The sequence below is a fragment of the Macaca thibetana genome, chromosome 9, assembly GCF_024542745.1.
Source record: "Macaca thibetana thibetana isolate TM-01 chromosome 9, ASM2454274v1, whole genome shotgun sequence".
Lineage (NCBI taxonomy): Eukaryota > Metazoa > Chordata > Mammalia > Primates > Cercopithecidae > Macaca > Macaca thibetana.
In genome coordinates this window covers 41616387-41623437 of record NC_065586.1, presented here as the reverse complement: position 1 = coordinate 41623437, position 7051 = coordinate 41616387, and the positions used below count along the sequence as shown (strand labels likewise).

The following is a 7051-nucleotide window of genomic DNA, read 5'->3' as shown; positions in this document are numbered from 1 at the left end:
ACCAGGGAGTCAGAGGTTGCAGTGAGCCAAGATCGTGCCACTGCACTCTAGCCTGGCGACAGAGCAGACTCTGTCTGAAAAAAAAAAAAAAAAAAAAAAAAATTAGCCGGGCATGGTGGCACATGCTTATAATCCCAGCAGCTACTCAGGAGGTTGAGGCAGGAGAATCGCTTGAACCTGGGAAGCGAAGGTTGCAATGAACCGAGATCGTGCCACTGCACTCCAGCCTGGACAACAGAGCAAGACTCCATCTCAAAAAAACAAACAAACAAACAAAAATTTCAGAAAGAAATGATCAGCCATGATATGGTCAGGCAGAAAAGGCAGATGGAGTTGGAGTGGAACGAGGGAGAGTGCCTTGGGGTGGGAGGTGAGAAAGTGGAAACAATGAAGGTGGACAACACAGCATGACTTTGCTGTTAAGGGGCACAAAGCAGTGAGGTGGTCGCTGCAAGTGGAAGTGGGGTCAAGAGAGGGTTTTAGGAGAAAACCGTGCCGTATGAAGGGAAAGAAGGTTGGCATTCCCCTTGACAGGGATGGAAGAGGCCCTCGGGCCTGACAACACACAGAGGGTTAAGGTGCTCCCACCTACTTCTGGCATCTAACCCTCGTTTTTTAAATCTTTTTTTTTCTTTTTTTTCTTTTTTTCTTTCTTTCTTTCTTTCTTTTTTTTTTTTTTTTTTTAGTATGAGGCGCATTTGGGAAACGTGTGCCTTCAGGAAGAAGGGATGAGGTCACCAATGGGAGTGGACGTTTTAGAGAAAAGTTCCAACCCTGACAATCCCAGTGCAGTGGTCGGATCTCAGCTCACTGCAACCTCCGCCTCCTAGGTTCAAGAGATTCTCCTGCCTCGGCCTCCTGAGTAGCTGGGATTGCAGGCGTCCGCCACCAAGCCTGGCTAATTTTTGTATTTTTAGTAGACACGGGGTTTCACCATGTTGGCCAGGCTGATCTCGAACTCCTGACCTCAAGCGATTCATCCCCCTTGGCCTCCAATTGTTCTGGGATTACAGGCGTGAGCCACAATTCCCGGCCCTTAAATCTTTTAAAAACTAAAAATTAAAAAAGAGAGAGAGAACAAAGCAGCGTATTTCCATGCGGAGGGTACCGTCTCCGTGGAGAAGGCCAAGGGGAGAAGCGCAGGAAGGACGTCCTGGAGTGAGGAGACTGGGGAGACCTGATGGAGTGGAGGGTAGGGAGGGAGGGAGGCTGTGCGGACGCGGGCACTAGGGGCTCATCGCGTGGCGCACTGGACACCGGGCTGGTCCGGAGCCAGAGGCAGGAAGGTGGGCAGAGGATGCAGCGGGCGAGTAGGAGCCCTCCTGATGGCTGCTCTCAGGAGAAACCAAGACCGAGTGTGCAGAGAGTCGGGAAGGAAGATGCCTTGGGAGAGTGGCTGAGGCAAGCCAGCAGAGGGTGTCCGGGACAACGTGTGCGGGCTGCCAAGCGCTCCGGTGCTGCGCAGGGTGGAGTCCTGGGGCTGGGCCGGCGGAGTGCTGCGGCGCCTGGGGTTGAGGGGGTGCAGGCGGTGAGAACAACAGAGGCCCAGGCTGGTCCGGCCCTGCCACCTCCCTCCATTCGCCCGGCTAAGCTTGGCCCCCCCACCCCACCCCGCCCCGTTCCCCCAGTGCCTGCTGCGCTGGGCCCAGGCCGCCTGTGCCCTGCCTGGCCCTCCGCCCACCTCCCCCTCCACCACCACCCAGGGCCTGTGCCTCACCCCGGGGTTCCATCTCACTGGTTTCCACCAGAGACTGGGGCGCTGGCTAGGCGAACGACGAGGCTTGTTTACCGTCACCATGGAGACGGTGGCGGGGTGGGTCGCCAGGCGTGGTGGGCCCGGGCGAGGCTGGGGAGAGGCTGCTTTGCCCCAGCCCTCCCTTCTCCTACTCCCACCCCTTGTCCTGGGCCTGCCAGGCCCGTGAGCCCGCCTCAGGAGGAGCGCATACCCGGCTCCGACCTGCAGAACCGTCAGGGGATAGAGTGCGGTCTGTGACAATTAACACAGAAAATTAACACATCTCATTCTAGTTTATTTCTGTGCTCCTGTAAATAGTGAATGATTTAGAATCCTAAGACAGTGTGACAGTGTCCGCTTTCACACCCTGGGGTGGTTCTGACGCACTCCCGGTGTAGGAAGCTCTGGCGGGTGCCAGATGGTGTTGAGTTCACCTTTTCCAGTTGGTGGCACTTTGTCCCCGATCTCATTTCACCCTCAGGACAGTGCTTTGGAGGCATCGCTAAGAGTCCGAATCAGCAGGTGGGCACTGGTAATAATACCAGTAATAAGAACCAACACAGGACAGCAGGTCTGTCCAGCTCCACCCTCTGCTACTTTTTTTTTAGACAGGATCTGGCTCTGTCCCCCAGGCTGGAGTGCAGTGGTGGGATCTCAGTTCACTGCAACCTCCACCTCCCAGGCTCAAGCGATCCTCCCACCTCAGCCTTCTAAGTAGCTAGGACCACAGGCAGGCACCACTGTCCAACTAATTTTTGTATGCTTTCTAGAGACAGGGTTCCGAGATATTGCCCAGGCTGGTCTCAAACCCTGGGCTCAAGCAATGCGCCCTTCTTGGCCTCCAAAGTACTGGGATTACAGGCGTGAGCCACCACGCCCGGCCTATTATGTCATTTTTCCAGTTGCCATTTTCCCCCAAATGTGTAGAAAACATCATGCCTCATATTTCACAAATGTTGGTATCTTCCCAGTACCGTAAGCAGGGCACTGTCCACAGTGTGTCAGGCCGAGGTTGTCCCAGCAGCACTGATTCTGCTGACCCTAATGGCAGCAAGCAGAGGGCAGTTTATTGGTGTTTGGCCCTCTGTGTCCCTAATAGTGTAGCAGGACGAGCCGCAGACAAAACTCCTCAGTCACCGGATTAAAGAAGGAAGAGGTTTTTTATTTGGCTGGGAGCCTCGGCAGACTCACGTCTTAAGAGCCGAGCTCTCCGAAAAAGAAATTCTTGGCCTTTTTAAAGGCTTACAGCTTTAAGGGGTCCGTGTGAAAGGGTCATGATAAATCGAGCAAGCATGGCAAACATGACTGGGGGCTACATGCATCAGCCTACAGAACAAAAAGTTTTACAATGCTTTTTTCATACAGTGTCTGGAATTTACAGATAACACAAGTAGTTTAGGTCAGGGATTGATGTTATTATTATTACTTTTTTTTTAACTCCTATGACCGCTTGGTGGTGCCAAGGTTGTCTGGCTATTTATCTTCCTTTTGTTGTTGTTGTTTTTTTTAACTATTTGCTTTCTCTCTTTCCTCCTGTCTTGTGAACTAGGCAAGGTCGGGGCAGGAGGGCAGCAGGAGTAGTAGTGGTCTCCTTCTTAATAGAAGCCCCTGCAAGTGGCAGCCTTCCAGCCCAAGGCTCTGGGCCTCTGCAGTTGGAGTTCCCTCAACTGGCCCTGGGAGATGGCGCTATGACCCGAGCTCTGGCTCATCAGGTCAGGGAAAGAAAATCAGCCTCAGAATCTCTCATCTCTGGCCAGCGTTCTCCCTGGTGACTGAGTCACAACTGTCCTGTTCTCGATGGGTGTGGTCATAGCACAGAGCCTGTGGGTGGTTTTCCCTCTGGAGTCTCCCCAGGACTCTTGTGACCCAGAAGTGCACATCACACGCATGCTGTGCACAGGCCCCTCGTCCTCAGTGGCACCCCGAGATCAGGCAATGGGCAGGCATTTATAAATGTGCAGCTGCTCCAACCTGGCGCCAGAATGGCTGTGGTGTGTGTGAGGCACTGCTCCTTCCAAGAGCTTTCAGATTTGGGGTGAGGTGTACAGAGGAAGCAGCCACCTGTCACAGAGGACAGAGTAGTAAAGTTAAGAGAAAAGTGTGTCTGGGCATGCTGGCTCATGCCTATAATCCCAGCACTTTGGGAGGCTAAGGCAGGAAGATCACCTGAAGCCAGGAATTCAAGACCAGCCTGGACAACATAGTGAGACCCTGTCACTAAAAAAAAAAAAATTTTTTTTTTACCTTAGTCAGGCATGGTGGTGCATGCCTATTATGCAGAAACTGGGCAGGCTGAAGCAGGAGGCTTGAGCCCACAAGTTTTAGGCTCCAGTGAGCTGTGATCACACCACTGTACTCCAGCCTGGGTGACAGAGCAAGACCCTGTCTCAAAAAAAATTAGAGAAAGGTATAGACAAACAGCTGAGCAGTGTGCGATCCCAGCAATCAGGAGGCATTCCTGAGAAGGGAAAATTGACCCTGGGCTCCGGAGGAGACATGGAATTTCTGATGTGGGATGGCGAAGGGGATAGGCACCGCTAAAAACCCCTCGGACTCCCCCAGCGTCCCCCTCTGTCCCTGCTTCCTCGCTCTTCCTGCTCTGAAGCTGGGCTGGCATTTGCTTCTCTATCTCATCGCTCTCTTTTCTTTATTCAAGAAAAGCTGGCCAGGTGCGGTGGCTCACACCTGTAATCCCAGCACTTTGGGAGGCCAAGGCGGGCGGATCACGAGGTCAGGAGATCGAGACCATCCTGGCTAACATGGTGAAACCCCGTCTCTACTAAAAATACAAAAAAAAATTAGCTGGGCATGATGGCAGGCACCTGTAGTCCCAGCTACTTGGGAGGCTGAGGCAGGAGAATGGCATGAACCCAGGAGGCAGAGCTTGCAGTGAGCCGAGATCGTGCCACTGCATTCCAGCCTGGGCGACAGAGCAAGACTCTATCTCAAAACAAAAAAAAAAAAAAAGAAAGAAAAGAAAACAAAAAGCTACTAGAACTTGCCAAGAGCTGCAAGAGTCTATGGCATTTGAACCACATCCCACTCCCTCCCCTGCCCCAACTCAGCTTGACACAAACTCTACCCTGGGCAGCTGCGGCCAAGAAAATAGGTCTCCCGCCTGGTACAGTGGCTCATGCCTGTAATCCCAGCACTTTGGGAGGCCGAAGTGGGCGGATCATTTGAGGTCAGGAGTTTGAGACTAACCTGACCAACATGCTGAAACCCCATCTGTACTAAAAATACAAAACAAAAATTAGCCAGGTGTGGTAGCATGTGCCTGTAGTCCCAGCTGCTCTGGTGGCAGGAGAATCACTTGAACCTGGGAGGCAGAGGCTGCAGTGAGCCGAGATGGCACCACTGCACTGCAGCCTGGGCAATAGAGTGAGACTCTGTCTCAAAAAAAAAAAAAAAAAAAAAAAAAAAAAAGAAGAAAAGAAAAGAAAAGACAAAAGAAAGAGAAAATAAAAAGAAAATAGGGCTCCCTCTCCCCTTAGCTCCCAATCAAGGGCTGCTGTACTTCACCAGGAGGAGCAGGATAGCATCATTTCTGTCTCCAACTCCAAGGTGAAGAGGCAAAATTCTTGTTTCGTGTGACCAAGAGGTGAGGAACTCTCTTGACCCGTAAGATAGAGGCTCTACCACAAGCACAGCAGGTGAAGAATATAAAGTTCTGACAACCCTTACCCAGCTCACGGGCAGGGCAGAGGTTCACTCCAGGAGAAGGAAGCCAAGAAGGCCAAGGCAACCACATCCACGCAGCTACTTGAGACGTGGGTCACAGATATCCAGGGGGAGAAGCAGCCAATTAAATAAGAAAGCTGTGTCTGGGCACTGTGGCTCACGCCTGCAATCCCAGAGACTCAGGAGGTGAGGCTGAGACTAGAGGACTGCTTGAGACCAGGAATTCCAGACTAGCCTGAGCACATACCACTACTTCCATTTCTAAAAACAAATAAATAAACGAATATAAATAAAAGAGAAGGCCAGGTGCAGTGGCTCATGCCTGTATTCTCAGCACTATGGGAGGCCAAGGCAGGCTGATCACGCGAGCCCAAGAGTTTGAGACCAGCCTGGGCAAACCCCATCTCTACAAAAAAATTCAAAGAATTGGCCAGGCCCAGTGGCTCATGACTGTAATCCCAGCAGTTTGAGAGGCTGAGATGGGCAGATCATTTGAGGTCAGGAGTTCTAGACCAACCTGGCCAACATGGTGAAACCCCATCTCTCCTAATACCACAAATATTAGCTGGGTGTGATGGCATGCCCCTGTAATTCCAGCTACTTGGGAGGCTGAGGCACAAGAATCGCTTGAACCTGAGAGACGGAGTTTGCAGTGAGCCAAGATTTCGCCACTGCACTCCAGCCTGGCTGACAGAGTGAGACTGTCTCAAAAAAAAAAAAAAAAAACCACACACACACAGAGACAAAAAATTAGCAGGGCACAGTGGCACACACTTGTAATCCCAGCTACTCAGCAGGCTGACACCAGAGGATCACTTGAGCCCAGGAGGTGAAGATTGCAACAAGCTGATGTACCACTGCACTCCAGCCTGGGTACAAAGTGAGACCCCGTATTAAAATAAAATAAAATAAAATAAATAAAATAAAAAAGAAAGCTCTGAAGCCAGACACAAGGATGCAATAGCACATGCCTATAGTCCCAGCTACCAGGGAGTCTGAGGTGGGAGGATCACTTGAGCCCAGGAGTGAAAACTTAGCCTGGGCAACATAGTGAGACCCTATGTATTAGTCCATTCTTGCATTGCGATAAAGAAATACCTGAGACTGGATAACTTATAAAGCAAAACTTTGCTCATGCCTATAATCCCAGCACTTTGGGAGGCCAAGTGTGGGTAGATCACCTGAAGTCAGGAGTTTGAGATCAGCCTGACCGATATGGTGAAACCCTGTCTCTACTAAAAATACACTTACAATCATGGCAGAAGGTAAAGGGGAAGCAGGCAGGTCACAGGGCCAGAGCTGGAGCAAGAGAGAGGCAAGAGTTCCCACACACTTTTAAACTACCAGATCTTGGCCAGGCATGGTGGCTCACACCCGTAATCCTAGCACTTTTGGAGATCAAGGCAGGTGAATCACCCGAGGTCAGGAGTTCGAGACAAACCTGACCAATATGGTGAAACCCCATCTCTACTAAAAATACAAAATTTAGCCAGGCGTGATGGCGGGCACCTGTAGTCCCAGCTAGCTGGGAGGCTGAGACAGGAGAATCGCTTGAACCCAGGCGGTGGAGGTTGCAGTGAGCCAAGATTGTGCCACTGCACTCCAGCCTGGGCGACAGAGCAAGACTCTGTCTAA

General features: G+C 51.5%; 1 non-coding gene across 1 annotated transcript; it reads left to right on the top strand.

The window, feature by feature from the left end:
* Window positions 1–492: 492 nt before the first annotated feature.
* LOC126963495 (U6atac minor spliceosomal RNA) lies at window positions 493–617 on the top strand. The gene has a single exon (XR_007729124.1). It is a non-coding gene; the product is annotated as a U6atac minor spliceosomal RNA (small nuclear RNA).
* The last annotated feature ends 6434 nt before the right edge of the window (window positions 618–7051 follow it).